The 11,059-nt window shown below is 36.8% G+C and overlaps 1 non-coding gene across 1 annotated transcript; it reads left to right on the plus strand.

Annotated features, from left to right (window-relative positions):
• Positions 1–378: 378 nt before the first annotated feature.
• Positions 379–510, plus strand: LOC127194103 (small nucleolar RNA SNORA17). Its single transcript, XR_007831235.1, has one exon. It is a non-coding gene; the product is annotated as a small nucleolar RNA SNORA17 (small nucleolar RNA).
• Positions 511–11,059: the final 10,549 nt, after the last annotated feature.

The raw sequence follows: 11,059 nt of genomic DNA on the forward strand, positions 1-11,059 counted from the left end.
TCTTATCATAATTCATATTGTTATACATTATTCTTAGCCTTTTCTTTTCTAATGAGAGACAGAAAATGAATGGGTACAAATGGGAATGCACTTGGGGAAAAACCGAGAGAAGTAGAGGAGGGAAAATCTAATCCTAATATATAATGTGAAAGAAGAATCTATTTTTAAATAAAGCAAAGTTAGATAATATGTATTTCTGAATAATGGTAATGAAGGAAATAATTTTATTGTATTTCATAAATTAATCCATTATAAATTTTGTTTGGTAAAATATTACTTCAATAATGAGAAAAAGAGGTAGCAAATAAGAAATAAAATACTTTATTATCTTTGTATCATTTTTAGTTACAAATTTTATTATTTTAAGAAATTCATTTATCTGCCCCTAGAGCTGTTGCAGATGTTGCTGCTGTGCCACATATGCGTCAGTAGGTGGCAAAGGTGAGAAAGGTTATGTCTATCCTCAGTGTTCTCAGCTATGACTATCTGAATGATTAGTAGCCTAATATTATGTGAAAAAAGTAAGCTTCAGATGATCACCAATCCAGTGCCAGGCAGGCACAGATGGGATCCCAGGATGAAGAGCAAGCCAGAGACCAGAAAGATCCCAGGTGGGACAACAGGTACTCCTGGGCAGGAGTGGGCCTGAGATAGACAACTCTCTCAAGGAGCCACTCTGGTACACCAGTCAAGAAGAAAGCCTGAGACCACCACCAGACCTGCACCATAGGACCCAGAGAGGGAGATAACCTGAGAGGACCACCAATCTGGTGCTGTACAGGCCTTCGGGATAAGACCACCCAAAATGACCACTGCTTGACAATGCTCAGTGGGCCATAACGTTCCTGAGACCACTCCTAAGATAATAGCAGATACTCAGAGACCCCAGGTACCCCTAGGAGGAGCAAGTAAGTGGTGGAGAAATGGAAAAGAAGGAGAAACAAAAGGATGTGAAGAAAAAAAAAACTGAAGAGAATCAAAACTTGAAATTTCAGAGTAGTGAGAAACAGCCTGATATGAGTAGCAGTTGATGCCACCTCGGACCTTGGTGAGGTCTTGGCCTATGCTGCAACCTGGGGCCATTTCTGGGTCTGTGGCTCTGCAGCAGCAGGGAGCTGTTAACCACCCAAACCAGGCAGACATCTCAGGGAAATGCTCATGTCTGAGGGGTATGCAAAACTATCCCCATGTTTCCCCTGGTATCCTGGGAGAGCAGGCCCTGTGGTATAGAAACAAGTGAGTTGACCCTTCCCCTAGCCAGCTGCAGTTTACAGCAGAGTAGTCCCCAGACACTGCCTCCCGGTGCTATAAAAATAGCCAACATAGGGAAAGATATATCATTTCAGTTTGCTTTGTTCATGAATTATAACCAAGATGTATGATGTTTTCACTAGTAGAAATATACAGTATAGGTGTATTGAGCAATCAAGAGGTAGCAAGATCCTGTATGAACCCTAAGCCATTAAAGACTATTCAGCAGCTATTCAATATGAAGCCCTCAAATTTCAAAATTATGTACCATATTTTATCATCTATATAAAATAAATATGAAATAAAAATTATGGAAAACATATAGGTTAATGGTTGTCAAGGTTTTAATCAGAAGGGGTTAAATTGGTAGATTACAGAGAGTTCTAAGGACAGTAGAGTGTGTGTATACGTTACCAAAATTATGAGCAAATATATACATTTTCTGAAATTCATTATACAATAAATAAAGATTCTGACATAATCTGTGCCCTTTGGACAGTATTGAGAAAATTAATGCATATATTAATTGTTATAAACATAATGAATACTATGTGAGGGGTTCTGGTAATGTATGTGTGTTCCAAGAAGCAGGTTATGAGATAGCTAAGTGCATTTTTTTCTATGACCATAATATAAAACTTTAAAAAATCATAGCAGTCAGTAATACCTATTCATTAATTCCCTCTCATGACTTGATTTTGCTAATAATATTTCCAATGTTATTTATATGTACTTTGGTAATTTTTAAAATATTTTAACATATTGTATCTTTTAAAGATATTAATAATCTCTAAATATCAGATATAAATATAAGCAAACATAAGATAATGGATTTCACTTTTTTCATTGTTTAAACTAGTCAGGGTTTCAATAATTATCATAAATAAAATGTTGGTAAGACATAAATTTTTATGTTTTCTTTTATATTTGATAATTTTTTTCTATACCAGTACAGAAATAGATATCTGCGCTTAAATCTGGACCAGAAAATGAAGCATAGAGAAATGGACAAATGGGTTTTCTCCAGGGAAGAGCCCTCTGGAGGGTTATCCAACACCAATTGGTCATAGCTAAATACATATTTATAAGGAACACAAAATAGAAAAAAAATGGATATATTATATTCTACATATAATAAACAGGTAAAGAAATCATGAATTTGTGAGGAAATTATGGAGTCATTGGAGGGCTTGGAGGGAGACAGGAATAATTGAAAATAACTAAATTGAGTACTCAAGTGTGAGTTTCAAAATATTAAAAAATTAAATAAAAACATATAAAGATTAAAAATGAGTTGTAAATGTACATATGGTTTAACATAAATGATTGATATAGATATCTGAGAAATATTTCATGAACTAAGTTTGAATGAACACACACTATTATTAATTGATACAGAATAATATTTCATAGAATTTGAGATCACTTTTCACAATAATGTCAACAAGTGCAATATCATGTTATTCATCAAATTAATGTCAGAATAATATATGCAATTTGGGGACAAGAAAAATAGGTAAAGCTCATGGAATAGACTATTAAAGGGTTATTTTAACATCTGGTAATGGAATGCTTTTTTTTTTCTTTTAAAAACTGTATTTCTTTCCTTCAGCATAGAATAGCACCTGCAAAAATGTGATTCATTATTCTTTCTATTTCCTTTGATTTAGTTATTTCTTCAGGCATTTTATTCTTCTGTTACTATTTATAGTCTATAATTTTATTAAAGAATTATCCCAAGTGCTCATGATTTCCAGTGTTTCAGATAGTGACTGGTTATGAAGTGGTTTGCTTTACACACATTTATTCCCATATTTTATCCTGAAAAGTGCTTGCATAATAGATATGGCATTGTTTCCATGTTAATTGCTACTCAGTGTAAATAGAATCTTCTTTGAAGAGGGTTGATGGATGAATTAATCTATTGGTATAATGGTAAGTAATTAGGGATCAGTTTAATACTAAGCCCATTTAACAGAAAAAGAGTAAGTATAGAAGAATTTTAATCCACAAAAATGGCCTCTCTGGCAAGGCGGTACATCCAGAAATTTAGGTCTGTGTGATCCAGCTTGAATACAGACACACCCTTAGTACACATCTTCATCCCTCTGCTGGAATATAGACATTACACACCTTTAATCCCTCTGGCTGGAATTAGGCACACACCTTTAATTTGAAGCAGAGACCTCTAGTTGAGTGACAGAAAAAGGGGCTAATCAGAGAAAGATTTGAAAGAAGGAGTCAGAGATAGGATATATCCAACCCACATGAGAACAGACAAAAATAAGAATCTACTTAACAGCAATGCAGAGAGAGAACAGAGTTTGTGGAAAGAGTTCATTAAAATTCAGGAGAAGAGAACAGCTTGGTGCAGCTCAGTACGGTTCAGTTGAGTACAGTTGAGTGTGTCCAGTTTAGTTAATGGAGTTCAGAAGCAATTTCCAAGGAGAACAAGTAAAGGAAAAACAGGGAGAAGGCAGTTTGAATCAGTCAGTTTAGAGAAGAATTTTGGTCCACAGGAGGTGAGTTGAGTAAGCCAGCCAGAATTCAGAAAGCAATAGCAGGGTTAAGCTTATTCAGTCATAAGTCTTGAAGTTTGAAAACATTCTAGGCCTAGGTTAGCAGACTGAGACTGGAAGCTGAAACCTTCAAGGGTCTGAGGCTGAAGATGATCAGTTTGCATGGAGGCTTTAAGTTTCCAGGCCTAAGCCTAGGACTAGGGTAGTTACAGAGAAACACACTGAACTCATTCCAAGCCATATATTCATAAAGCTTGGGTACAGCTCTCAACTCATCCCATCATCTAATTCCAGCACTTGGGAGGCAGGGCAGGAGAATCTCTGTGAGTTCTAGGCCAGTGTGGTCTACAGAGTGAGTTCAGGGCATCTAGAACTATTACACAGAGAAACCCTGTCTCAAAAACAAAACAAAACAACAACAACAAAAAAAACAAACAATATACACAGGGTCCTGTATTATGAGCTCAGAGCTTCGGATCACAAGCTTTCCTCATACAGAAAGATAGAAGAATGATACTGGAGCTTCAAGGGTAATGGATATATAAGGAAAAACTGTAATTTGGAGTTGTGAGTCACAGGGAATCAAGTAAAAAACATAAGTGGGGCTTGTGAGTCTCAGGAATGTCAACCTTAAGGCAGGTTGGGTCCAGGAGGCTGAATCTCCAGGGAAGTTGTTTTATCTCAGATGATCATTGGGTGTTAATTGTATCTAATTGCTCAGGGTGGATTTTCTGGAGTACTGGCAGGCCCAGTTTATGACAGTGTGCGAACATTCCTGAAATGCAGGAAGTAGTGGGGGTCACATGGAGACAAGTTCTCATACAGAACATGGTATTAAATGCAGAATATAAATTACATATAGGATATGGCATTAATTTTGCTCCTACATTCCCCCTCTCACAAATTCATTGAAGATGCAATCATGAGTCTTCTTGAAACTTACTTCTCTACGTTGGTCTGTTATAGGGCCAGGTACCACATCCTCATGATTATTAGATGGATGGCACACAATCTTGGATTGATGTAAGGGAAGACACAAAGCATGACTGGTTTAAACAGAACTAGGAGTCTATTTTCTTACAGCCATTTGTCCCTCATGCCAGAGAGTTGTCCTTGACTTAGTATTTTAACCTATAAAGTGGGAAAATGGATGGAGTCACTCTTTTCTTCTGTAGCTTCTTCTTGTTGACATTAGTGGTGCTGTTATCAGAGCCTAGAAAGGCTGAAAAGCTAGTCAAAAGCCATTGGGACACTTATCAAAATCATCTGTTTAGCCATTCCAGTTGAAGAAACTGGGAGTAGTCATATCTGCAGGACTGGATTACATCAGCTTCCAGCAGGTCCAGATCTCAGCAGCTCTGGATGGAGTCTGTGAGCCAGGTAAAAATCTGTTGAAACTAATACAGACTAGGGACAGAAGTTAAAATTGTGTCTATAAGTCAGCTGCAGAAGGCTTATGAAACCCAGTAAAAGCGTGAACAATCTTTTCTCAGTCCAGAAGACTTGATATACACATTGGACAGACTCATTTTTAGCACAATGAGAAGCACCTTAAGCCTATATTCAGAAAACAACCAAAGGGAAATTAAAATCTTGAGCTTGGGACTGATTAATAAGCAACCAGTACTCTAGCAGCTTATTATAACCATTGATCTCATTTTAAATCTGCAACTTGTACTAATGTACCTTAACATTTCTCTTAAGATATTTCACTTTTATAACTTGCGCTTACCAACATTTAAACACTTTCTTAGACCCTCAAATATTTAATTACTTTCTTAGACTCTCAAACACTTGCATTTCTCAACTTGAAATACTTTTTTATAGACAACCTTAAAGCACCTTCTTGAAACAGTTTCTTAGACCTTTTAACATTCTTATCTTGAATGTATTAATGTTTAAATGCTTTTTCCACCCTCACATACTTTAGACTCGCCTAACTTAAATCTTCAGACTTTATATAAACAACACCTTTTTTCTATCCAGTAATTTACTAAGAGACACAGGCAGTTGACTTACACTAAACACTGTTTTTCATTTAAAATGAAGCCTGTGAGCAAGACAAGCCTGTTTGTCTGTTTAATGAAGAGAAGAGACCTAGTACCTAGTAGTTTTGACTACCTAATGAATTCACTATTGTACTAACAGTAGATCTAATTGTCCTCTAGCTGTCATTCTACCATTAGCTTAGCCATCAATGTAATCAGAGACCTGAGAAGGATAAACTGTAACCTAGATAATTTTATGCACCAATCAAAATGACAGAGATGACTAACCATATCCTGGTACCTAGGCAGTTGTCTCAGTTGTCTCTTGTGGTAACATGGCACCATGGGCAGAGATAGTCTGGCCACCAGGCACAGAGGCACAGAAGACAAGCGGCTGTTTCTGTGGAAGGAGAACACAGAACATGTTGACCTCACCTTGCATTCACCAACATGAGACAATGACTCTCTGGGTGTCTACTTTGTCCACAGTTAGGCTGCTCCATGGAGCAGTTTTGCCCAGTGGTTAGAAACAACAATACAGAAGTTGCCAAATCTTCTCTGATACCATGGGAGTTACTGCTAGGATGTAGGATTCTCTGTCATAATTAGTTTAAATATATTTAATGCCATATTCAGCAGATGCCTGATAAGCTTGAGGACTAGCAAATCTGTGCTCAATCCTTGTGTGTCTTAAGATATATGCTCTAAACTTTATCTTACTATAATCTGCAGATAAGTGTTAGAGGACCACATCTGTCTAATTTTAGTATATCTGAATTGTTTGATTTTGGCTATCTATTGGCTTATTATTTTAGAAATACCTGTGGTTAACTGAACTAATACCTAACAAAACCATATGTTTTAATTATCCTAAACAGTTTGCCATAGTAGCTCTTTAAAAGGGATGGAACTGTACAAAGCATTTTGAGAATTACATAGACACAATACCTTAAAAGAGTTGATACATAGTATGTTGTAATCAAAATATAACCTTAATTTTTATCAATATACAAAGATTTGAACAGCTAAAAATCTATCTACCCCGCCTAGGGAATGAGGCATCATTCTCTTGGAATTGTTTTATTAGCTATCAGCTAACTTATTCACTTATATATCTGACCATAAACTGCATCAGTTATTAGTAAAACTTTAAATATATTCCTGAACTACTATCAAAGCAAAACTTTTAATCATAGATATTGTTCATTGATGGACTGGCATTCTTGCTGATTGTACCACATTTCATCATTAAAGACTGAACAGCAAAAGCTAGCTTAAAGAACAGAGGTTGCTCTTGGTGCTGAGCAAGGCAACTAAATGCAATTGGCAGCCTTCAATAGAGAGGCTTGAGTCTCCCACACCAAACTGGCTTCCCATCGTGTGGCTACCCTTAGCCAAGGTGGTGGAGATGCTTTGGCAAGATGGCTTCCAGCCACGTGACTGCCCTTAGCCAAGATGTTGGAGAGAATATGGCAAAGCGACTCCCAACCATTTTATCGTTGAATCAACATGGAGGCCAGCCACATGGTGTTAGAGGCTGTGGCAGGCAATTTAGGTAGCCACATTCAGAAAATAAAGCCACACGTATTTCTAAGGTAGTGATTCTTACCTATTTGAAAATGAAGGTTGGAGATAATAGTCATAAATTTAGAAGACAAAACCCAAAATTTAAGAGTGAAAACAGTTCAGTTGACTAGCTCTAACATTAATATTTCTTTTTTTCATTTTTAAATTTTTTTTGAAAATTTTTTATTAATTTATTGATATTACATATCACTGGTTATCCCATCCCTTGTATCCTCCCTTTCCTCCTTCCCATTTTCCCCTTACTCCCCTCCCTTATGACTGTGACTGAGGGGGACTTTCTCCCCCTTTATATGCTCATAGGATCAAAATAGACTCCTATTGAACCTATAGTAACATCTCTTAGAAATTGAGGAAAGAGACTAACCCAAAATAGCTTTCCCAGCTATGCAGGAACAAAGGCCAGAGAAATGGTAAAAACTCTCAAAATGAACAAGTAGCATGAAATCTTCCTAAAATACAATATCATAAACATCAAAGAATCAATAATAACTTACTGATTCAGTGACCCTATGTGAGACAGATGTTAAATACTTGGGATACCCAAAACAAGATTATCCTCCAGCACTGGAAAGATTAACAACAGCTGCTGGAAGCTGGTTCTCAACTACAACTACTGGTGAGAAGAAGAATTACAATGGTAGAGAGAAGCAGCTGAAATTTTGAAAGTCATAATAGGTCTAAGAGTGTTAATATCATGAAAGACTAATTATCAGGTGAAGGACGGTTAGCTGATTTTAGATAGCAGATGTAATGTGATGACTCTATTACTATGCAATGTACTTAAGTAGCTTTAAGATACTGGGATGAGGTGGAGGAACAAGATAAAAAAGTTTATGTCCCATTGAGACTTTAGGCAAGAGTAGCATGGAAGAATGGGGAAATAGTAGGACCCACAGGGTCCTGGAAACCTACAAGAAAAACTTTATGACAAGCAGATCTGGATCCTGAGGTCCTCCTCAAACTAAGGCACCAGCCAAGGAGAATATAGGCAGTAAGCTTCAAACTCCTACCAAGACCTAGCTGACGAACAGGATATTCTCCACCATTGAGTGGAGAGTGAGAGCTGACTCTCACACGAACTCTGGTGCCCCTTTTCTGACCATGTCCCCTGGATGGGGAGACCTGGTGGCACTCAGAGGAAGGATAGCAAGTTACCAAGAAGAGACTTGATATTCTAAGAGCATATATAGGGGGAGGAGGTCTCCCTCAGTCACAGACATAGGGGAGGGGAGAAGGAGAGAAATGGGAGGGAGGGAAGAATGGGAGGAAACAGGGGAAGGGCGAACAATCGAGATGTAATATGAATAAATTAATAAAATTTAAAAAAATACCATCAAAAAAAAGTTTATATCATCTACAAAGATTATGCAAAGCTCCAGAGAGAGTTTTACTGACTTCTTAAAAAATTAACTTCTGGTATAAACAAGGCAATATCACATCCAAATGGAAGAAGAGTACTAATGAAACTTTAACACTCTAAAAAGCAAATACAGAATATAAAAAGTTGTTTGCTCTTTAAAAGCTCAGCCAGCACATGTGGATGAATAGATTAGAATTACTGATGATATTAATCTTAATGACTATGTAATTGGACAAATAATGGCCGATAATCCATTGTTTTAACTCTGGAAGATGAGGTCATTTTTAAAGGGATTATAGACAAGGCATTCCTATAGACTTCTCTAGAAAACCTCAGTCATACAAGATTTGTAGAAGGCATGGTAAGGGTAGACATTGGACTAAGGAATGCAGATCAGGAAGAGATATGTGAGGTAATCCCATATCAATGGGAAACTCCTTATGAAATAATCGTGTAAATATCAAAAACTCTCTAAGGGTGTTTTCTCATGCTCCAACAACAAAAAACAGGAGCCAGGTATTTTCTGTCAGCAATGAAGAAGCTCATTAAAACTTGGGTTTGAAGAGCTGATACCTGCTACAGAAGGAATTTCTCCCCTAGACTTGTCCATAATTAAAAAGCTCACACTATCACTAAACATTCAATTCTAAACAATACACATTCGAATTCATGGACATCTAGCCACAAAGACATTAGGAATGTTTTTAGTAAGAAGTAGCCTAACATCTCAAGAATTCATCATGCATCCAGGAATTATAGATGAAGACTTCAAAGGAGAAATTGCGATTATGGTTTATGTAAAGAAAAAAATGTATGAGAGGTAAGATTGCTCAACTTTTATCATTTCTTTATGTCAGTGGCAAAACATTTCCAATAGAAAGAAGAGGAGAAGTTGTGGATACTGAAAAACTGTTTGTTTGTTTGTTTGGCAAATTGTTACTAATGACCAGAGACAAAAATTAAAGTTAAATGTTATTAATAGTGAATGCTTGGTCAACTGTGGAACTCACGTAACTATAATCTTAAATGAATCATGTCCACATTGGCCCTTTCAGATATTGGAACATTACCCAAGTAAAAACAAAGTTTTAGAGGACCCTTGAGCTAAAGTTTGAATCAAGGCTCCTTGCTTTGGCATACAACTCCAAACTCTTGGTGGTCTTTGGGTATTTAGTAATCTGGACATAACAGCAGAAATATAAGCAAATAGCTTTCTTTGAAGGTGTAATTTTAAGAGGAAAAAGGGGGCCGGGCTATATAAGAATAACCTAAATTGAGGTGGCAAATTCAGATTGACTGTTGTTTCGGTTATGTTTGGTTTTGGTTTTTGGTTTTATGAGACATGGTTTCTCTGTGTACCTTTGGCTATCCTGGACTCACTTTGTCGACCAGGCTCATCTTGAACTCACAGAGTTCTACCTGTCTCTGCTTCTCCGAGTTCTGGGATTGCAAGTGTGTACCAAGGTGTCCAGCTTGGTGTGTCATAAAGGGTAGGCAGATGGGAATTTGGATTGATGGACCTTAATGTTTAGATTGTTGGACCTGTGTGATCAACCTCAGGAATGAGTCAAGCATAAGAAAGTGACCAGACAAGAAAACATACTTTGGTGGCTAAATTTAGGAATGTGGAAGTGCTTAAATAAGGAAATTTAAATGTTTATCAAGGGAGAGAGAAGGAGGAAGGACATGACCTGTAATATTTGCCATGCTCCAGCTTGTTAGAGCAATTCATGCACCACGTAAGTATAAAAGATCTGTGGGAGTTTGAATAAAAATGTTAAAACTTGCTCACCAGGGAGTTGTAGTATTTGAAATTATGAGATGATGTGGCCTCAGTGGAGGAAGCATATCACTATGGGTAGGCTTTGAGCTTTCAAAAAGCCAGTTCCATTCCCAGAATCTTTCTCTTTTTGCTGCTCATCATGCAAAACTCTCAGGCAGTTCTCCAGTACTATGACTGCCTACCTGCCATGAGAGTTTGTGCCATGTTCATATTGGACTAAACTGAAATTGGAAACAAGCCTCACTTAAATGGTTTCTTTTGTATAAGTTGTGGTCATGGTGTCTCTTCACAGCAATAGAACACTAACTAAGATATTCTTATACCCTTAGCCATGGTAGGAAATACCATTACTCATTAATGTATCTTGATAAATCAAAAATTACCTTTCATAATTTTTTTGTGACCACGAAATGCTATGTGAAGGGACACTATTTAAGTAACAGCCATGTAAGCTTTTGGATAATTAACCAAAGAAACCATATCAAGGTTCATGTAATTTTTATCTCAAACCCACTAGAGTTTTATTTTATTTTATTTTATTTGTGTGTGGGAACATAACACTCACTTTTTT

The sequence above is a fragment of the Acomys russatus genome, chromosome 9 (genome assembly GCF_903995435.1).
Source record: "Acomys russatus chromosome 9, mAcoRus1.1, whole genome shotgun sequence".
In the NCBI taxonomy this organism is placed as follows: domain Eukaryota; kingdom Metazoa; phylum Chordata; class Mammalia; order Rodentia; family Muridae; genus Acomys; species Acomys russatus.